General features: G+C 29.8%; 1 protein-coding gene and 1 long non-coding RNA gene across 4 annotated transcripts in view; one reads left to right on the forward strand and one right to left on the reverse strand.

The window, feature by feature from the left end:
- Positions 1-24494, reverse strand: part of LOC122710677 (RYamide receptor-like) — a 113429-nt gene that overhangs the window by 35422 nt on the left and 53513 nt on the right. For all 3 annotated transcript variants that reach the window (XM_043928673.1, XM_043928672.1, XM_043928671.1), the window contains exon 3: positions 13891-13925. The gene's annotated coding sequence lies outside the window, so the exon portion shown is untranslated. The remainder of the gene's footprint in view (positions 1-13890; positions 13926-24494) is intronic.
- The window catches only part of LOC122710680, a 29097-nt gene continuing 27286 nt past the window's right edge, over positions 22684-24494 (forward strand). Inside the window, exon 1 of the long non-coding RNA XR_006345976.1 lies at positions 22684-22932. This is a non-coding gene — a long non-coding RNA (uncharacterized LOC122710680). The remainder of the gene's footprint in view (positions 22933-24494) is intronic.

Consider the following 24494-nt stretch of genomic DNA (forward strand, 5'->3'; position numbering starts at 1 on the left):
ATTCTTGAAGTCTATGTGATGAATTTATTTTTGTTTTTGAAATTATTAAAAAGAAAGATTTCATTCAGAGTAGTTTAAATAATAAATTTTTATTGGATAATAAATAAATATTCGTTACTATGTTCTCATGAATGATAATGATAAATATTCAAACATTAAAGAAAAGCATCTATTCGTTGCTAATATAATTGATTACAATCTAATCTGATACGTTACTTATTCACAAGGGTAACCGTACTTAGAAAAGAAAATTAATTTTTCATGAATTGGTAGACAAATTTCTGATGAAATCAGGTAATAAATTATAGGAGAAATTATAAAAAAACTATACGCGTCAAGCTGAAAAATTTTCTTACAAAAACATAATTACTGTTATCTTTGCTCTATCTTATTCTTAAAATATAAATATAAAACATATTGCATACCACAACATAATACATCATATATAGACAAGTATAAAACATGTAATTTCATTATGGTCTATAAATTTTATCCTTATCTCGATTATTAAAGTAAAATTTGTAATTATTAAAATAAGGATAATAATTTGATTGAGATTGAGTGAACGGCAAGTGCGTATGTAATTATTATCATCAATGTTACTATTTCACTTTCAGCTTGATATTCCTATAAGAAAAATAAAACACTGTAATACGAAGCCGCACAATATGTAGATTCTATACGCAGTATTGTTATGCTTTTCACACGCAATAGTACATATCCTCCTTGTATAAGAGAATATGGCTTCTTGGCACGAAAGGGATTTCCGTTTTCCTGTCATCTCTTGCTCACGTCACAATAGTTGCTCAAATGTTAAACAATCATTGAAAATATAGACTTGCCACTTTTAAATACAAAACTTATATAATAATTCTTCTCATAAAAATGGAAATTATTTCAAATAATTTGAATTTATTCGATTTTTAATGGATCGTAAAATGAGTATATAATCTTTTAACTATTCCAAACTGCTCGAAACACATTTGAACCGCGTCCAAATATACGTAATTTTATTATATATATATATACACATATCTCAGTCTAGATTTAAGTTAATAAAGTGAAAGAATGAGAAACGCTGTTATAAAAATTCTCGAGTCCCCTTCTAGAACTATTAAGATAATACGTCCCAAAGTAATTTATACCCCCAAAGATGGGATTGTTACGATTCTTCTAGCATTATTAACAAGAGGTCTATCGGGGCATGTCTAATCCCATTAGAGATGAAATCTCATATGCCATTTTGAAAATTAGATCTCGTATTTTCTTCCATTCCACGGTTATACATTGTAACGTCGTATTTCATCGCTAAAAAGAAAAGAGAAAAAAGTTGGATAAACCACCATATATCTATCAAAACATATCTTTATAAAATATCAAATACATAACGATACAACAAACGCAAATGTCATTACCAACCCCTATTATCGATATTTCGTATCTGCAGTAGATTTTGAGATTGCTCTTTTAATTTTTGTCACTCGTCTGAAAGAATTCTCGACATTTTCGAGCTTGTTGCACAGCTCTATTTTTTAGCCATCAACGCCACGCGATTCTCGCTCCTTTTTCTTTCCTTTCCTCCTTTCTTCTTCTTCTTTTTTCTTCTTCTTTTTCCCCTCGTTTCTAATTGCTTTCGTCCCCGTCCGCATTTCAAGTACAAACGCGTAAGTGCAATACTTTAACGTTTAATTACATTCATCAGAAGAGGCTGGAACCGGTTCTTTCTTTAGCCAGAAATCCAAGACTACCCGTTTTACGACGTTTGTTAAGGATCTTTTCACCCGGTATTATAATCCTACCGGTTTCTTGGCTTCCTTAAGCACTCGAACCTTCCCCCTGGATCCATTGACCTATAAGAGAGTTTGCTTCTTATATACCCCTATGCACTTCTTCTTTGCTTTGTCTCTCTCCTTTCTTCTTTTTTTCCTTTTTTATGGGGAATTGCAAGGAGTATAATACGTCGATGCAAATTCTTTTTGTAATTCGAGATTCAGGGAGAGAAGAAAAGTGTCATCGATATTCGCGTAGATCAATTTTTAATTATTTTTCACTTTGTGTAAAGCTTTATTCGCTTCTCGTGTTTCTTTTTCTTCTCCCTTCTTTTTTTGAAAACAAGAATATGTAAATCTGTAATAATTACAGCAAATCTGTAATAATTAAAGCAAAATTTGATATTAGATACTTATAAGTAATATAGGTCAGATTAATTAAGTAACAATGTTATAAATTAGTCTTGTAATTATTAATTTTTTACCACAGGATTTTTTTCCAAATTTAATAGCAATCAGTTCTGTATAAATCAATTAATTTACTTACTTCTTTGCATCTTAAATCCTTCTTTTTTTTTTTTTTACTTTCACCTACACTCTTTTTCCACATTGATAACATTAACTTATGAATCATTTATCGACGTTTCCCAATATTTTGAAAAAAAGAAAAAATATTCAAGTAATTTACACGCCGCTTAACATTCAATACCCCGACAAGGGAGGGGGAGAGAAGCGCATCAATGAACCGTCGATATTGTAAACACTCAATTACCGGAACTAATTGTGATCATTCCGTTTTATCACCCTTTAAAAATTGGCTCTGCGCCAAGTATACGATACTAATTAGCTCGATAAACACTCTCGGATTTGTAATCGTTATTGATAGCGTGCATTTCACGATCGGCAATTAACCTGGATTCTTGTGCAAACGGTGCCTCGTGGATCGAACGCATAAAAATGCGAGGGAAATATCGTTAATTGTCCGCGATAACTATCGGATACTATATATAGAATACGTGAATTTAAAACGTGCTCGAGAAAAAAATATGCTCGTATTAATGAACTTTTTTTTTTTTTTTTTTTTTTAAGAAAACAAGTAAAAATAATTTTCGTACATGTGGAATTTTGTGGATTATTTTTTCTTTTTCTTTTTTTTTTATTTTGTACGAATATCTTTTTAACTGTAATTTAAATAAAATAATTTATTAGCATTGTACAATCGTAAATTTGTAATGTTATCTGATTTAATATTTTTGATTTAGGATAAAAATATTTGTATATATTAATTTTTGGATGATCAATTGAAAGTGTGTGAATAAATGTGCCGTGTTATTTTAAAAGAAAATTGAAATTTGTATTCATGGATAAAGTGTAAATTGTTCGCAAAAGTTTCGTAAAAATTCGTAAAAAATAACGATCGAGCGTATTTTTAGCATAAATTTGCATACACTTCCGTGAAAAATATCAGAGCCACGGATCAATATTTAAAGCGAATAAACCGACAAATATGATATAATGATATAAGCCCATGAATTGTCGCGAACACTATAATTCTCTCTTGTTGTAGGCGTGTTGAACGTTAAGTGGTTAATATTATCGTGCAACTTAAATCTCGTATAAATTTCAATCCTTGGTACGTCGATCGATAAAATCCTAAAATATAATAATAGAAAATATCGATTATCGAATAATTTTTTAAATATATAAATTGAAAATTAATTGATAAAATACAATAAAATTACTATTTTCAAACATAAGAAAATAAATATTAAAATATTATAAGAAAATAAATAAATATTTGAATATTGAGTCACAAGATTGTATATGAAAATGAATTGTTGCATAGAAGAAATGAAATTCATGAATGGTTTGATTCATGTCATGAAATTATAATATGTATAAAAAAATGTAACTGTCACGATCAATTGAGTGTGCTAGATTGGATATTTTAATCTTAATTCAGTTATATTCAAAGCATCGTTCAAGGTAAAGTGTATAGTCAAAGCTATATCTAACTTGACAAAGACTTTGTATCTTGGAATTCATCTATTCAGAAGCACGTTTCATTATGTCAAGGCAACTGTGTTGATATATTGATTTATTATAGCTTACTCTTCATATTAATAGATTAATATTAGAAGAATTGAACAATGGATTATCATAATGCAATCTTATACTATAAATAAATTTTGAATGAGAAGAGTAATTAGATGTTTCATCGTTGTACAAATTCTCTTACAATAATATCTTCTAAATAACGTCTCTTATCGATTCAGATTCTGCAATAATAAATATAACTACATTATTATTTCAATATCTTGATAAAACAATCACTTTAAATCATATCAAATACTAACACTTGTTACCAGTTGCATGTTTCTCTCTGAAAACAAGTTCAGAAAGAAAACAGAAAGAACGTGAATGGTACTACGTATCCTCAATGATATTTCATCTCTAATATCGCACAAATAAAATGTCACAAGCGTACAAAGAGCACGTTCAGAGTACATTGTCCATGTGGAACTTTAAGTCTCACCAAAGAGCCAGAGAAAACTGCCAGTACAAAACAAGCGGACGTTCCAGTTTTTCGCTTCATTTGTCACTTTTACTGCGTCAGAGAAGAATGGTTACGGCCCGGCTAAATTGACATCAGCAAGGTAACGATTTCTTGATTCCCATGGGTCCGTCATTTTGCTGTTCAAACGTAAACCTCATTTTCATAAAGAAGATTAAACCTTGCTTCTCTTTGCATCGAATTATTCAACTGTCGTTTCTTCTATCATATTGGTAATCTCTCTTTCCTTTCTTTTTTCTTTATCAGAAAAATGATGATGATGATAATGATGATGAGTATAGTGGGAAGAAGATGCTATGATATATGAAGATGATACAATGTGAAGATGAAATAAAAATTAATGATGAATATAACGAGGATAAGGAATCCAGAAAATGATTGGGCCAATGAAAAATTAATGATGAAAAATATCAATGAAAATTTACATATTCAATATGATTTTTTGCTAACGAATAAAAAAAAAAAAACAACGAAATAGAATCTCACATGCCAGTTCCCTTCCAATTCAGTAGTCGTGGATTACTAACGTGGACGACAACGACCTCCACGAAATCAATCTATCGACTAAAAGGATTGGCACGCGATACAAATACGAGTGACAGGCCAGCCTTCTCAATGGCTCGTATTTTGTTCCCAATGGACACGAGTTCCTGAATGGAGGGAAAATGGATGGAACTCGAAGCTAGATTTTCTTTTCCTTCTTTCCTTTCTTTTTTTTCTTTTTTTTTTTTTTTTTTTTTTTTTTCATTTCGTATATACGTATATTTGTACCTTCGTTGCGGAAGTTATGGTGTGGGTCGATGCTGATGGACTTCGCTTGCTCTTTACTAATACCGTATAGGGATATTGCTACCGAAACTTTCCAAACGGTTTAGCCTTGGACATTCTATTAGGATTTGCGTGATTGTGTCTGTGAGTATACCAGAGTGTGTCGAGTCTGCCTTCTTTTTTTTTTTTTTTTTCTTTTAAAAATAGTATTTTACGTGTTTCTCGCATGAAGCTTTTTTTTTATTTTTTCTCATAGTGATGTAGAATGACGTTCAAAAGTTTTTGAAAGTAATAATATTTCTGAAACGAAGAATTTTTTAATTAATATTTATTTAGTAATTAGTTTAGACAAAAAAAATTAAAAGTTAAAACTTTTTGATTTTTTAATTTATCTAAAACTTTGTCATTTGACAGAATATACTATTTTATCATTCAGCAAGCTTTGATTAATAATAAATAAGTTTAATACGTGATTTTTGAAATTTCTTTCAAACTGGATAATAGTGTGGTGTTAGGAGATTTTTAGATTTAGATTTCTCTGATTTTTGACGTAGCGACGTGTAAAATATTATTCCATTTTTTTGTGATAAAAAAAATAATATTTGACGTGTTCCTCGAATGAAATTTTTTACTTTCTCTGATGGTTAGAAATTGGGTCGTTTAATTTTCGATATAATATTGTCAAAATTGTATCAAATTTTTCTTTTTCACGTAAAACTAACATTTGATGCGTTTCTCGAATAAAATTTTGTAGCTTTTCCAATAATGAAAAATATTTTTATCTTGGCTTAGCTTATCTAATTTATTTTAAATCCCCAAGTGATTATTTTTGTTTTAATAAATTCTTAATACAATTTGACTCTTTGAATACTTATTTTCAAAGATTTTTCTGTGCAATATAATCCGAATATTCGGTTAATGACATTTTTTTTTCATTGTGATTTCAAAATTAGAAACTTTCCGCAACTTGTTTTTATTTTCTTGTAAAATTTAAATATACATAATTGTCGTTAATTAAATGGAAATTTTATTCATTGAATGAGAAACATTTTGAAAAAAAAAACAGTTTACGTAACTGTGAAAAGGCTGTCGAAGAGAATTTAATGCACAAGGGAAGAATATTATGTTTCATTCTGTTGTATAATATCTATCTATCTTATATATACGATTCTTTCCTTAAATATTTAGAAGCTTTGGTAAATTTTTAATAATGCCTACGAGAATTTTAATAAAATAGATAAATAAAATTAGCAATGTAAAAAGATACAGAAATATTATAATTTAATAAATCTAAAAATCTAAAGATAATTCATTTATTAAATAAATTATTGAAACCTGTTTTTTCTCTTTGTATATGAATTTTTATCATTTTCATGTCTCTAGATACTTTATATTGAATCATCTGTATAAAATTTATTTTTTCCTGTGATCAAAGGTTTTTCCATCACATTTTCGCATTACAATTGCGGAAAGGAAGTAGAACACTCCTATAAAGGGTGAATAGTAGTTTAATCATACTCTAAGAATAACCTAGAAAGTTGGATTATTAGCAATCGATCGTTTCCATAATTTGTGAAAACATTAAAATTTACGAATTATACGAGCCAAAAATAATAAATTATATTATGCTTTGATAAAAATTCTATCAAAATCATTTGTAGTAAAATATTTAATTAATTTAAGAGATTAATATTATATGATGAAAATATATATTTATATATACGGAGTTGCAGGTGAAAATTTTAAAGAAATTATTACAAATAAGGTAGAAATAATAAGTTGATAGTCGAATTCACGAAGCTCTTTATGCGGTTGAAATATGAAACTTACCTCGTGCATATTACGTTAAATCCTGATCAAGTATGGCTTCCAGGTGAAGTTATTTGAGACAAGATTTGGCACGCAAGATTGTGAAATTTGCCAAGTAGCCGGAAATTAGATATTAAATGAACCATGTGCTTCATTCTTGACAGAAGTTGATTGCTGTCCATTGTTCTCAAGAATCTTATATTGTAGAAAGATTATTAATCTAATTTAAATTTAATTATAATCTTCTAGATGAATGACAGATATGCCAAATAGTGGTGATTCCAATTAAACAGAAAATGATTTATTGGCTAGTCTATATATATATATATATATAGCACAGACAGATCGGACAAGACAGATTATTCACTTTTCTTGAAACATTATACATGTATAATGTAAATTTTAATAGCACACTGTGACCTTTCAAACACTGCAAATCACATTTCGATTTTTCAAAGATTTTTCAAGTTACATTAATTATAAGACTCGACTCGCTTCAGAATCTTGAAAAGAAGCCGTTACGAGCCGTTATTTATATTTAAAAGTTTTCTGTTCTCATTGATTCCAAATCACACGTCTCTTTTTATTCGTATTTTTTTATTTGCAAATTATATGCGCATAATTATGTTAATTTTAAAAAAATATCTGTACGTTTTTAATTGCGGAAATAAAAAAAATTTAAACCAATCAAATTGATTGGTTAGTTAAACTAATGTTAATTTTATTGTATTAATGTTAATGTAATAATTGCAAAAATTAAAAATCTGAAGCTAGTTAATTTGATTTTTAAATTATTAATATTACGAATGAAAAATTAATATTCATATAATATTCATGTATTCATTCATGAATAAGACAAATATAAGAAGAAATTTATTTTTCACATAAAATATATTCTTTCTATAATATTTAATTTCCTTTGTTAAAAAACAATCACAAAACGAACGTTGAAACGAAGTGAAAACAAATAGATAGAATAAAACAATATTTATAATTAATTTCGTCAATGGAGGCTCTAGATTTTCAGTATATGATGTTATATTCTCGTTTGAGAATAATAGAGGGGGAAAAAGTTAATAGAAAAGGTATTAACACGATGCGACTACTACGCCGTCTAACGGGATATATATGTTAAAATAAATTTTCACGCGAAAGTGAATTCTTACTTTTTCGACCAAAATGTTAAATATCATAACTTTTTTCGTCATTATATTATTATATCATTGAATTTGTTATATACAATGTTATAATAATAAAAATTGTGATATTTAATATTGCGTGAAAACGTACCTTAACAAGTGTCTTAATAGACGGCGTGGTAGTCGCATCGTGTTAATTTTTACGCAGTTAGTTTTTTTCTCTTTTAGTACTTTCAAATAGTGTGATGTCACGTATTAAAAATTGAGAATTTCGTCCGGCAAACTTGTTTGTGGTTAAAGATTTCCATTTTCACGCGGATTCCAAGCTACGTTCACATTTTTCCACCTTCCGAATTAAATATGCGCATAATTACGTCTCGAAGGGAGTTAAGGCCACGAAGTGCGAGTGTCTCGCGACTTGAATGTGATAAAGTTGCCGATTGAATATGAATACGCGAACATAAACAGAAAGCAGAGATTCTTGAACTTTGGCTGCATTTGCAAGTGAAAGGATGAGGCCACTGATCCTGGGAATAATAATTTTCGTCTTTTCTAACCGGTAACGCAACATTTTCTTTCAATTTCTCTTGGGAACTATTAGATAACAAAGGAAGGTTCGCCATTTTCTTATCCAGGAAAAGGAAAATGCAAGCGAAAAGAAAAGTTATAAAAAACGAATTGTTTCTTTAAAATAAATATTTTTGATTTAACAGGAAAATAAATTATATATAAATAGAAAGTTCAAAAATCAATCAGTAATATTTTCTGAAAATTACTTACATAATTCAAAAATTTCTTTATTGTTTAAATTTTCATTTTAATTAATATATCACTTAAATATATCTATTTCAATAATGATTTATTAATTTATCAACTAAGAGTTGACAATGAAGAGATTCTTAAACTATAAATCAGAAAATATAACTTAAACTGATTGATTCTTAATCTCTGCAAATATCAATTTTATAAATGAAATTAATAATGAAGTTCATAATAAAGATAACTTTTCTTCATAATTCTTCTAAAATGGTTAAAGATGAGTTATAAAATTTGTACAATAATAAATAATATTGTACAATAATAAATGATTTAATTTGATATTTTGTATTAATAATACAAAAATTTTTTATTTTTTAAACTTTCAATTGACAAATCAATTAAGTTATTATTAAATTATTAAAATTTGTCAATTAAAAATTTAAATAATAAAGATTCTTAAATCTTTCATAATAATTTCTCAGAAAAATGAAAATTGAACAAAAAATTTTCATTTATAAATTTTGTGAAAACTTTCATGAAATGAATTTATAATTGAATACAATTCAAATAAAAAATGTATATACTCAATTTTAAATCTCGATCATTATTTGCAGTTATCTGTAAAGGTAAAATATAGATTTTAAAAATGATTATTTATTTTATCATATATGATTCTTTTCCAATTATACCAATCATTACATGGACTTTATCAGGTCCACTTTTCTTACTTCTCTAAAAATATTATCTGGATTACACTAACCATTACTTGGACTTTATCAAATCCACTTCTCTTACTTCTCTAGCACTAACTTTTATCTTAACACTTGCATTAATTATTATCTGAATTTTATCAAGTCACTTTTCTTAGAATAGTCTTTTCTTTCTTTCTTTTCTGATTAAAATTCAAATTTTCATACTTCTATATAATACACTCTCATTTAACAAAGTCTTACATTTTATCATATATTTTTCTGTCATAAAAGAATTGATTAATCCAATATTCATAAAAAACTATTTAATAAAATGAAGATATTCTTATGGACTATTATCGTCGAATCGAATAACAATTTATTAATAAAAAAGAAAAAAGCCAGATTTTCGGTTATAATAAAAAATATACAATCTTTATTGGATTCCTATTGAAACGTTATCTGTACGCAACAGGGCAAAAATATCCATTCGACCTTTCGCGTAATCGCGTAGGAAGAGGATCCATCAGTCGTTGAATTTCCGTGGAAATTCTCTTTACAATGTAATGAACTGTAAATTGGTAATTGAACTTTGCATATCGTAAAATTTGAATAATAAAGAATATTTGTTTTTAATTTTTTTTTTAATTTCTAATTTTTAAAATATTCGGTGTATATTTTCGGTAATATTTTCCTAAAACCAAAATATTTTGTTTCATTGGAAATAAAATATTATAAATTGTTGAAAAATATCATGAATTTATATCGATCTTTTATTTTCGTTACGTATTTCAACATTCGAATTTGCATCCGTTCTATTCAATTTATACAAATTGAATTACTATTACTTTTAATAATCAAATATGTAAATGAACAACGTTATTATGTAAATGATTTAAAATAATAATAATAATAAAGTCAAGATTAAAAAATATTTCTACGTCATATCGCGTCAATTTTATAAAATAATTCGTGAATATTACTGTTACATGAACATTCTTTCTTATTTTTCAATTTTAATAAAAAATTATAATTAATTATAATTCGATGATCAAATGTTGTCAATAGACATTTATTATCTTTTTAATATGAAGAAAAAAATGAATATATATAAAAATATGAAATCAATTCTATAAATCAAAATCAAAATATCAATTTATCGAAAATTGATTCACAAAATTTCAAACTTTGCTGCTATCAGAGTGACTTTAATTCGATGCAGAGGAACGTGGTTCGCGAAAAAAAAAACATTTATATTGCATAAAAATTCTTGTCACCCAGAGATATGTTCATTTCGTACAGAATTTCGTTAGATTTTTTTCAACTTAATTTGTCAGACTGGGTTACATGGTCAATGGCACTATAATTGGTTGTCTTCCGGATGAACAGATGGCTAGTAACACGCGGTGAATTTCGAGTGGCCAAAATTGAATCGTGCGTGGTATGGAATAGTAATTATCAGTCCAGTTAAACCTCGTTTTCGAGCCTCGTTTATCATAACCTGGCGCCATTATCAGTCCACCAATTCATCGTTATTCGAGCAGAAATTGATTTCTCGAATATATCTCTAAATCGAATATTTTTTTTTTTTTTTTTTTTTTTGTATAATCATTTAATATTTCTATTATTATTAAACCATCTCTCTCTACATATTAAGTGTATGAGATAGGTCTCAATCTATCCTTGTCTCGCTTATCATATAGATAATTATTTACAAAACACCATCGATCTCTCTCTTATTTTTATACTATTATTATTCTAATGAAGACTAGTTACTTACAAAAATATTTCTTTGAAAATAATTTAGGTTAAGTTAGGATTTAATTTTAATCAAGCTTATTGTTATACGCAAATTAATGACGAATTAGAAAGAAAATTAATCCAATGGAAAAACATGGAATCGATTAATTAAGTTTTCATTTAATTTTCATTTAGATATGGAGAGGAACATATTGTTTCTTTCGTATCTTTTTGAGCACGCTTCGTAACAAAAGGACAAAAATATTAACAGAATATTAACTTATCTTTTATATAAAAAAGTTGTCGTTATGCTGCACAAAGAATCGTGAATTTTCTTACGTCCATTTTCAGATCCGTTTAATCACTGGCCAACGATTCGAGCCAGTTGGTTTACACATAGCCATTAATAATTTATGAATTGGACGGATATCATGGACGTGCTGTTAACACCACGCTCGTGTTTAACATGTCGTAACGTATGGTTCACTGATGTAAACGAGTTGAAACGTGCTACGCATTAATCTTTCCCGAGTTTATGCATGTAACAACTAACTTACGTATCGTGGGGAGATGCAAAATTGAAACATTTGGGATAGCACAATGTCAACGATCCGAAAGCTATATCAATCTTTTCTCCAATTCGAATTGAATTCCCTTTTGCTAACCAACTCGATTAAAATAATTATTCGACGTTTATATTATATTTTTATTCTTGATGTAATTTGATGTTAAATGATTGTTGAGATATTTTTTTTTGGCAAAATTAAAAATAATCGGAGAAAATGAAAACCAGGCTAAAAATTTATTGTAATTACGAATATCTGGTATCTCATGATTATTGATAATTATAGTCCATAAAATATCGTTCCAAAACAAAATTTTATTCATCAAACGTCATTACTGCCCCGACTTAATATTCCACTTTGCAAAAGTATATTATATTTCATCATTAAATATCGTTTTCCATTCACTTTCAAAATATGTTTTCTCACCGCTAATATATATATATATATATATATATATATATATATATATTACACGCTCTCCAGTTTGTGGGTCATTGCAATTTTCGCTATCAAGTATCGTTTCTCATGTACCCATATACGTATTATCACGAGAATGGCGCGCGATATATCAAAAAACACGAGGCAATAATTCGCGCCATACGAAATGCAAACATACGTTTCACGGGAGAAGTGCATCAGAGTGAAGTATTCCCTACGCTCGTCCCACCTTTCTCCGCGATTTACATATCTCTGCCATAGTATATTTCCCAACGTGTACGTCTGCGAGTGAAAGGTGTGCACGAAAATACTCCATTTTGTCGCCAAACAAGTCGTCCAATCTTTTTCTCCCTTTTATTCGGCCCAGGTAAAAAAAAGAATTATAAAAATACCAGAATTAACGAGTATCAAAGGACGTTCTGAAAATAAAATAGCGGCGACGACGTTGCGTTTAAGCTTGTGAAAATTGTTGAAAGTTTTTAAAAAAATTAATATTAATTTACCAGAAATTTTGGTTTATCTCCCGTTTTACGATTATCGAAAATCATTTTACAATACAATCCCAATATTGGAATTGCTCAACTTGTAAATACACGATTGTTATGAAAAATAATTACGTATACGCGCTTAAATAATTTTAGTAAAAGCATATTTTTAAAAACAAGTCAATTATTGAGTTTGCTTAATTTTAATTCTATTTTCTGATTAACTATCGAGCAATAAATAAATAAACTCGAGTAAAAACAATTGAACGTAACAAATAACCATTTATGATTGAAGGAAACGTAAAAATTGTAATGATTGCAATTAAAACCATAATGATAACGAGTTAAAGAATCGATGTATCAAGTCAACGATTTTTAATGATCCCAAGTCTGATTGCTCAAAATAAGTTCGATATCGTAGCTCTCGAACGATGTAATCAGCATCTTTTGTGATGAATTCTAAAAGGAAGAGTGATACGATAATTTTCGATTCCATAAAATGGCGAAAAAATTAATATTTTCCATCGTTATTTCTGTTAAAATTTAACGCGATAGACGTTTATGGGAAATTTAAAATAGAATAATGAATTTCTTTCTAGGATAATCGCTGCTTTTCGCTCTTCAATCATCGTGCTAACCACATCCAAAAATTTGCATCCGTTCAATCGGCACACCTGTGCAAACTGAATCAAAACTCCTTTTAATAACCGTTATATAATCGAATATGCAAATGAAAATTCTCATGAATTTTTATGTATCCCCTTTCTTTTTTAATCTATTAATTGAGATTACATTGTTATTAAAAAGGTATAACGGGATATTTACGATCTAATAAATGTTAAGTATAACGATATAATTAATCGTGTAACGTAACACAGGATAAATATATATTTTGTATACGCGCGCTTAAATATTAGCGCGATAAGAATAGATTAGAATATCGAGGCACGTTATAAAATTACCGGGCTGGCTAATTTCCCCTAATTTATCACGATAATCGCTCGTCGAGATAACATAATTATCCAATTCGTTCTTCGTACACCGTGTCATTAACGTATTATTGAAATTCACACAAAGCGTGATAAATCGACGCTTTTCACATTCAACGAAGATAATTTAATATAATTAAATAGGAAGGATAAATAGAACTTACGTTCACGAGCTGCATGTATTTCCGTACTCCAATTTCTGTAACAAAAAACGGGAAACTTTGATAAAATTCGAAAAAATATTTTCATTATATATATATATATATTTAATAAAAAGAGATTCGTATTTTTCTCCAAAAAGCGCACACTGAATATTACGTTGAACCTATGCGAATGGTTTCTCGGTATTCGGATGCGTGTTATGAAGCTCGCGGAGTGCGTTATAAAACTCCATTTTGCGATTATTATCTTTCGTAAGTGTAGCAGGGCCGCGAAGTCCACCGGTATATTTGCCTCGCCGCGGACGAACGTACGAGATAAACAACTGCAGCGTTTTAGCTTTAGAAAACTTCTATTTTAATACGCGCGCATACGATACGATATATTTTTCTTCTGAACCACCGTTCGGATGGATAAATTTTCGAAATTTGGAGAAGTAAAAATTTTTCAATTTTTCTTCGATTGAAAATTTAATGTTTCTTCCCGAGTAAAAGTTAAAAAGATAATAATACGATAGATAAGGATGATGGTATGAAATTTGGAGGGGAAGGGGAGGGGAGGGGATCGTTAAGATTCGAATGGGAAACGACGAAAGGTCACGTATAAAATTCGGTAATAAAGAATCCTCCGGTCCTCTGGATTTCGTCCAAAAAATAGCGTCACTTATCTCTTTGAATGAACGGCCATTGGATGGCATTGGATGAAGGGTGGAGGATTTAATTTATAGTCGAATTTTCTCCTGTTGAGTCAATTTTAGCCTGTTTATTGAAAAAAATGGGTAATTTTATCCCCATGGGGTTGATTTTATCTATGATAAAACGTATGAAATTATTCTATAAATTATTTCTATAAATATATATTTATGTATATATGTGTCTTCATCCAAAAAATTTATTTCCTTATTTTCAAGCTTGAATAACCATAAATTAGTCCAAATTAGATACTCTGATGAAGATATTCACTTTCTTTTAAATTTTAAGTAAGTGAGACTACTTTTTTTTTTAATATATAACAATTAAAAAAAATGTGGTTTAAATTTCTATATTTTTAGAATTTTATAATTGGTATTATTTCCATTGATAAATTCTCATAATCCAAACTTTACTTTTGAGAGAAGTTTTCAAATTCACTTTTGAACTTTCTGACTTTTCTAAAAAAAATATTTTTGTCACCTAATATCATCTTAATCTCTGTCTGTCTCTCTCTCTCTCCTATCTTCTCAGAGTTCCTAGAATCGTTTTCTTGGCATTCCTCTGACATTTACTCCATCTTTACGAGGATCGCGCACAATACACGAGATAACTTCCAACTTCGATTTATGATAACTTACCAAAATTGCGTTAAAAGCTTTTCCATTTAAAATACGAGTTTTACGACATCGCTTCAAAATCGTGAATTAAAATCACTATAGCGATATAGTGAAACTCGATATTCAAACATTAGTATAATTACATCTATGTATCATGATACCATTAAATACGTTTCTACGATATTTCAATCAGATCTCTAGTGATAAATAATATCCTAGAATTATTCTCACTAATAATTCCTGAAACTACTTAGAAATTATGTACACTATTATGTAAATATAGTACACTATTATGTATGTATGTATATATATATATACACATTTTCAATTAATCTACCAGTATGAAGAAATGATCTTGTCTCATAAATAAAGAGTACATAAAAGTGACATTTAATATCATCACGATACCATTAAATACGTTTCTAGGATATTTCAATCATATCTCTAGTGATAAATAATATCCTAGAATTATTTTCACTAATAATTCCTGAAACTACTTAAAAATTATGTACATTATATATATATATATATATATATATATATATATACACATTTTCAATTAATTTACTAGTATGAAAAGAAATGATCTTGTTCCATAAGTGGAAAATACATAAAAGTGACATTTGATCGTTATTACAGATACCGGTAGATAACGTTCGACTGTTGACAGATGATACATCGTAACTCGCCATTGTCGCGTTATCATAATAGCGATCTCAAGAGTCACACTGTTTATCCTTACAGACACGTAATATGTTTCATAATTCCGGCATAAATATTTCATAGCGCATAATGCATCATGCCAATCTAAATATTCCATCATTTCCATTATATCGTGTTCCTGCTTATCCTCTATCGGCTCTAGAGGCCTTGTCTACTCGTTCAAACGGGAGAAGCGAAATCGGTAATTTCGGATCGCTGGAAATACGTTTTTCACAGATGATTTCATCGTTTCGATGTGTACGTAGATTATCCCTAGTAGAATTTCAGCTATCCTCGATGCAATTGACATTGAGCCAGAATTACCAACCTTATAATGCCTGAGTACATTTATTTAAAGCGTGTCGCGTGTTTTTTTTTTAACTATTCGAGAGAAACGAAAAATCCGAAATATATCTTTTTCGTTTTAATTCTGCGATTTATGAATGACAATTAATATATAGATCGTTTTGTCGATGAGAAAAAAATTTATTTACAGATAGCTCTATAAAAATTTTAAACAATTATTCCAATTAATAAACTCACTTTAGCACCATTTTCAATAATAAATATTTCACGTTTCCCTAATAACCATAAAACAATTCTTTCGAACACCATTTATTTCATTCGAATAATTATTTCCAATACTTTTCACTCAAATACACCGTATATAATAGGCTCGCGGGAGAAATCGATTTTTGCAGGCCAAATGCACACACCCCCTCCTTCCTTTTCCGCATAAATAACAAGCACGTTCCAGTTATATGAATTTTCTCTCTCGCTCGCTCGCTCTCTCTCTTTTTCTCTCGCCACGTTTCGAAATCAGATTTCACGCAGGTGTAAGATTTACGCGGACCGTGAATCGAGGCATGCGCGTTTCACCGTCATTTTCTCCGTTTGCTTGGAGGACAGTGGACAGCAAACGCCTAGAACAGACGTAATAAATTCACCTCTGTTTGCTCCCTTTTCTCCCGTAGCCACGTATCGTGAATTTAATCGAGATCTCGTCTCGCTCCTATCCTATATACCCTGCTGTCCCTCTGATAACGTATCATGCGCCACTGTCACATCTGTGATCAAAAAAAAAAAAAAAAAAAAAAAGAATTCTTCCTACGTTTTCTCATTATGGAGTGGAAATTATTGGAGTGGGATTAAAAGGTTTAAAGATGGGATAGGGAGAGAACGATGGAAATTAAAAATTTAAAAATTATTATATCGAAAATTTCAAATTATCCAAGAATTTAAAGAGTGATTTTTTTTTTTTTTTAAGGAATGAGATAAAAATTGAGAATGGAAAAATTTTATTGGTAAATTTTATTTTCTAATTTTTTGATCAAAAATTGATGAATATATTTGAGTATTTAAAAAGTGATTTTTGAGAGTAAAATAAGAAGGAAATCAAGAATGAAAAATTTTCGTTCGAGGCTTTATTTTTTTGATTATTGTTGCATTTTCATAAACTTTTGACAAACAAACACTCTTGATTTTCATTTTATTTTTCTCATGAAGAATCATCTTTTAAATTTTGTGATATTTTTCTCTTAAATTTTTAATAATTGATTTTTTTCCCCCCAAGAAATCACAGTAATATGGAAATAGGATGGAACTAAACAGGATATTAAGATTTGTCATTCCCTTTTAAATCTCTAAAATTTGCTTAAACTACGTACTTAAGAGCAAAGAAACTCTATGCTAAGCTGCATCGTAAACTGTGAACTAATCCAAAACAAACTTCGAACTAACTATAATCCTAACAGTATGGCACACTTCGAACGTGTCTTTCCATCTTAACTAAGCTACTCAATAATTAAATTTACAATATCCTCGTTAATTGCATTCAACCTAAAGAAACGAATCTGTCATATCTATATTCAACAGAATAATTTTTAATTTTTAACCTAATAATGAAAATAACTGATAAAAGAAAATACCATCAGTTTCCAGTGATTGCAAATGAACAACTATATAAATAATTCTTTCTCATATGTATAAGTTGACAGTTCTTGATCCTGATTATGCAAATATCATATAATAAATTAAACTCTTCCTTCTTTTGCTACTTTCAACAATATAAGATGATTAATAAAATATCTATATTCAATTTTTAATTTACAATTTCAATAATGAAAATAACTTCAATGATGAAAAAAAAAATATCATCCAGTTATTGCAAATGAACGACTATATATTATAAATAATTCTAAGGAAAATAATAATTCTTTCTCATATATGTAAGTTGACAATTCTAATTATACAAATGTCATATAATAAATTAAACTCTTCCTTCTTTTGCTACTTTCAACAATGTGAGATGACTAATAAAATATCTATATTCAATTTTTAATTTACAATTTCAATAATGAAAATAATTGATTAAAAAAAATACCATCAGTTTCCAGTGATTGCAAAAGAAATATATATAAACTGACTATATATTATAAATAATTATTATAAATAATTTCATATATTGTAGATTGACAATCCTAATTAATATAGTAAATTAAATTCTTCTTTTGCTACTTTTAACAAAGCTTAATAAAATTTACAATACGATAAATATTTAACTATAAATAAGACGATTCTCCCATTCTCTTTTATTTCTCTCGTTCCTCTCGCCAGGGAGCAAGAAATCCTTAAGAAAGGAAATCGGATTTTCTCTCGGTGAGACGCGATAAAGTAAATTTTTTTTTTTTTCTTTTTTTGTTCACCCTTGCCCAACTTGTCTTCCATAGATATAATCTCAGTCTCTATCTACATTTGTAAATCGTTTTTTGAATACGGTTTCACTTTTTTTTCTTTCTTTTTGCATCTCAAGGGGAATGGCTAAGATAAGCTCATTGTTGGAACAGTTTCCAAAAGTGTATCAATATTAATTTCTCGTTTCAAATTATCACTATGAGAATGTTTCATTCGAAACACTCCTTTTTTATTGACATAATACTTTTCTCATTGCAATCGAATCATTCTCGATAACTTTTTTTCCTCCCTTAAAATTAATTAATTCTTTTATTACTATCCATTTCCTCCTTGTCTTTATCGATTTATTATCCAATTACGAAAAAAAAAAAAAAAAAAAAAATTCTACTCCTAATCCTTAAACGCTCGAAACACAAATGACCATCGGTATTTAAATAATTAAACACCACCTGTCGAGAGAATCGCCCTATAACGAGGCACGTATCGGCCGACGATGTTAAGCCTCGCGAAAGAAACGGGTATACTACTTAAACGAGGCGGCCAACCTCGTTAATTAGCCGTTTAGAAAAGGGGCTTCAAAGGCGTTGTCGTCGTCGTCGTCGTCTCGTTCGAGTAAACGTTCTCCTGGTCGAGGAGAGCTCGACCGGAAACTCGAGATTCTTCGAGCCGCGTAGACTCGCTCGATATCCGCCCATAGAAGGCCCAGACCGGCATGGAACCCGCTCAAACCCTTTTCTCGTTTCTTTTCTTTTTTCTTTTTTTTTTTTTTCTAACGACCCTGTTCAACCGGGAAATGTAAACATCCCCGGATCGAGAGAATGCTTCTTCAGAGTTGCTTAGAGATCACGAGTCATTTCCGTCCCGTAAATAATTAAGATTCCTCTTTTCACCTCACCAGACGCGCGATTTTTTAAGAAGCGAGGAGGAATTTTTAAGGGGATAATAAGTAGTGGAGAGTAAATCTTTTCATCCGAGTGGGAGGATGGGCAGATATTAATCTCCTCGTGTTTAAAGGCGTTTGGCTTTTGTTCGAAAATTTGATGTAAAAGGTGTAGTATTTTGATATTTTTTTTTTTTTAGTTTCGAGGTATCTAACAGATTGTTTTCGAATATCGTTTCTCTTTATTCGAATTTGTTTTCTTATGCATATGTTGGTTTGAGTTAATATTAAAGTATTTAGTTTGATAATTGATAATTGTGAGAGAATTGAAAAATTATTTCGATGATAAATTGGAAGGAAATGTGATCAATCGGTATCGTTTCGTTTCAATGTAAAAAAAGATTTGTTTTTACGATCTGTCTTTAATCACTATCGTTGAATAAATTATTAAATTATTATCATAAAATAATTATTGAAAGAAACATTAGATGTTTGGTTGATTTAAAAAAAAAAAAAAAAAGAGTACAATGTATCGATTATTATCTTGCATGAAAATGCGATAACGAGAAAACCATAAAAATTTAATCTTCCATTATGTAACGCGTTCGTATCGATCGAGTTTATTTTCCCCCCTTTAAAGTTCCATAAAAAAAAAGAGAGAGAGAGAAAAAAAAAGATTAATATTTTCGATTAAAAAAACGATTTTAGAGGATTATGCACGCGATTTGATAAAGGAAAAGTTTCGATAGAACGTAAAAATGGCTATGCTAGAAGCAGATGGATTTTGTACAAGAGAGAAGAGTACCTTCGCATTTATCTCGCTAAGGTTTCCATTATCCACTATAGTATGCAGTACTCACGTAACGTACACTGGTTTAATTAGATTGTTTACTTAAGAAAATCGTATATTTACGGATTAACCATAGTACACTTTTTCTCCTTAAACCGATTTCTTGATGACGTTGAGCAATTTCCGCTAAGTATCCTTTGGAGGTTGGAGATTAATGCCATATTATATTGTTCTGACATTAAAAAAAGAAAACTTGGCTTTCAAACTTTCAAACTTTAGAATCTATCTATCGTGCTCCAATTACTTATCACCTTGTTAAATTATGAATCGTGATTTTGTTTTGATTTCTAAAAGTTGAAATTATTCTATCCTCTATAATCCATTACAAACTTTAACTATGCTAAGTTATCAATCTTTTTTTTAAATCTATTCTCCAAAAAATATTGCAAAATTTTAAGAATCATTCAGAATTATAAAAGATAAATCAATCGAACATTCGATTTTTTCTGTACGTTTTTTTTTTTTCTTTCTTTCTTTCTTTTCTATCGTTCTGATTTTAAAAGACTACAACGTAGTTAAAAGCATTGGTCAAAGTAATCAACTAAGAGGGGAAAAAAGATATTTAACATCTTTCCAACCATTCAGCTTTTCCCTTGATCTCTCCTCCTCCTCTTAACAGCTTTACAAAGAGGAGAAAAAAATTGGCAAGCAAGTTCTCGTGCGCGCAAAAAATCGTTCGCGCTAGTCATTATACGTAAGCCCAATTAAAAAGCATGGTAATAGCTGCCAACTTTTTTTCTTTCAAACCTTTCTTCACGGTAGTCGTCGAATGTTTTTGACCAGGCTTGCGAAAAATTTCCCTTCATAGAATCACGTTAATTCAACCCGTGCATATTATTCCAATAATTCAACGAGAATAATATTAATATCTTAATAATTTACGTACGTATTTCGTATTACGTAACGTACGGATATCCGATCATTCGGTCGAATTCGGGAAAGATCGGTTCGGTTCGTATACTCTAGACTTCGGGTAAGTTCGGAAAAAATCGGACGAGCTCGGATGACTATCCAATATATTCAAAATATTAGCTAGTTTAAAAGTGCGTATAAATTAGAATGCAATCGTTGGAAATATTAAGTAAAATAAAATCGTAATTGTTAAATATCTGTAAAGAGATCCAATGTATGATCTATGCGATACTAACGTTGGATAAATGACGATTATAAGTGTTAAATAACATAAGATTTTTTGTGATCAGTGATGTTCGAATAGACGGTTGCTTCCATTAACCCACATTCAGAAGTTTACCTATTTGATTCAACGTGTAAAGGTAGCATTCGAATAGGCAGATTCGAGTCGATATTTAACGATTGAAGTTGGGTAATATACGTATTGTTATTATTATAGCATCAACTATAGCAACCATTTCACATTACAATTTCACATTACAATATCTATTCCAGAATCTCCTTTATCTCTTCCATTAATTACCTTCCATTAATCCTTATTATATCAAATTCCCTAGACGGCTATTTTTTTTCTCTAGTTCTGCCGCCTCTGTTTGCACGACTGAAATCTCGAGAGAGATCTGGGAAAAAATTTCTACTTTCGCGAATTGTGGCTACGCAATTACGTAAATCGTGGAACGAGTTATTACGGGATGACCGACATTTGGAAAAATAGAGTAGAAAGCAGGGTATTTTTGCGAAGATTCAAAAGCAACGTTGGATGCGTTTTCATGAATTCGCGAAGGACTCGGTCGAAAAGGGCTTTTGCCGTGTTACTCGTTGTTACGCGACACACTTTGTTCCAGCGAAGAAAGGCGAATATGAGGCGAGTGATAAATGCTTCTCGAGGAAAAAAAGGTTTTTCGAGCACGGTGGATAGTTGTGAGAGAAGAAGAGGCTGAAGGAGTGATTGTGTTGGAAGTGTGGTTTAAACTCTACAACTCTCGAAGTCTTAAGCCGGGGTGAGGAAGCGTAAGAGAGTTTCTCGAACTTACACTTCTTCTTATAGATATTTGCTCTAAAAGAAGGAATTGTTTTTCGAAGAAAGTTGTACAATATTTGAGAAACAAGAATTATTTACCAATCGAAAATAATTTAAGTATGTTATGAACGATACTGTACATAAAGATACGTTATTCTTATTTAATCATCTGATTTGATCATCCGTATTCTCTCCGTAATAATCCAGAAACGAATTTTAATTACGATAATCATCACACCTGTCAGATCCATTCTTTCCTTCGCCCATATTTATAACAAACGTTCAAATGTAAATTTTCCTTCGCCATCCATTATTCCATCCATTATATCCTCTTGACAGTCTAACAACCGATCTGCGTCATGTTATATTCATCGTGGCTTCGTTCATACAATTCCAAAAGGTCGTTGGAAACGAGTTGGTCCAACCTGGTTCCAACCTCAAATTTCAATTTTCTAAATACGAAACATTTCCGTGAACCGCGCACATTGCGCCGATCGATTTGAAAATCGTTGGGGGGACAAAAAGGTGGGCGGGGTCCACATGCACGGAATCAAAGGGGTTTAATTGGAGAGTGGCATGGCTTTTCAACGACGTGGCATTAGAGCTGCATTGAACACGTGGAATGATCGAAACCTGTGTTTTCTACGTCATTTTTCAACAAAAGTGGTCTGATTCCGAGGTAAGCATTAATGAAATATCGTGTAAAAGGAGAAAAAAAAAAAAAAAAATGTGCAGCGGGCTGGATTATATGCGACAGATATAACAGGTCAGATTAGAATTAAATTAAAATTTCATGATAAATACTAATGAGATCTCGCGTGTGAGGAAATTGAAAAAGAGAAATATTTATCTGTTATCTTGGCAACAAAGTGAATTTAGATATGCGTATGGTATAATTCTGTGAAATTAAATTAAGTTAATATCTTGTTTCTCAAAAATTTATAATCAAATTTTTTTAATTATTTATTGGAAGGGAAAACTTTTGCAAACGGAATAAAGAATTTCTCGTGATGAAAATTATGATTAAAGTCGTAAATTCAATTTTATCTGTAACAATACATACATATAAGAATATTTTGCACAAGTAGAAATTAAAATTTCTTTCTTTTCTTACTCGTGAAACTCGTTGACATTGAACTCGTAACCTCATAACCTATACCAGTTTCATCAACTTTAAATTAGTTTTAAAAAGTTCAAGAGTTCACTTTTCACTTACTTACATTACGCAATTATAATTGCCTTACAGTTAAATTTATACGTATAAATTTAAGTTAAAATGTTTTCCAATTTTTCTAAGTTGCTGATACATTTTAGAAAAATATATATAATTTTTCAATTACGTGGAATAATAATTAAACACATTTGACAAATGTAGCAAATAAAAAAAATCTAACTTTACTAAGATATAATTACCTTTACAAAAATATGTAAAGATCACAGGTCTCTTTAGAATCAAACGACTTTGTTTCCACAAAGTTGAATTATTTTTTTTTTTTCTTTCGCAATAATCAAATAATCGTTTATATTTTTTATATAATTTTAAAATCGAAGAACAAAATCTTATTCGAAACGTTTTGTAAAAAGTGAAAAGCATACGCGATACCGTTAGCAAGAAGTAATTCAAGGTTCGAAACCGGCAAAGCCATCCAGCTAAATTGCAATTTCCTTTACCTCGAGGGAATATTTTTCCTTTTTTTCTTTCTTCTTCTTCTTTTTTCTTTTTTTTTTTTCAACCGAAATAAACGCAATCTCTAAAGCTAAGATAGAAATGAGTTTCACCCGTTTACGTCGACTTCTCATGTACAGACCGTCATTTGGAGTGACACGAAGAATTCCTGTCCTGTGGGCAATTTTGCTTTCTTTATAACAATTTAAATTTTTCCCATCTTATAATCGGTTACTTTTCCAATAATAATAATTCTCGCGAATAAGGTAATTCTTCAATAATTATAACGTGTATTACACGAGATATTATTCTCCTTAACATTCGATCATTGAATAATATTATCAAACAAACGTCACATAAAATTCACAATTATAATCCACTCTTCAACTCTTGTCGAAAGTTAACCTTCAATATTGTAAAATATTCCCCCTCCAATTAATCTTGTCCTACATCCCCTTCACCCACATTTACATTTCCCTTCGTCGAAATCGAAACCAAGAAGAAGACGCTCGCCCCTCCCTCCCATCCCCCGAATGCAATTCCATCGTGACAGAATTTCCACGTCGAGAGCCAAC

Source organism: Apis laboriosa, unplaced genomic scaffold (assembly GCF_014066325.1).
Source record: "Apis laboriosa isolate Shangri-la unplaced genomic scaffold, ASM1406632v1 scaffold14_cov150, whole genome shotgun sequence".
Taxonomy (NCBI): Eukaryota; Metazoa; Arthropoda; class Insecta; order Hymenoptera; family Apidae; genus Apis; species Apis laboriosa.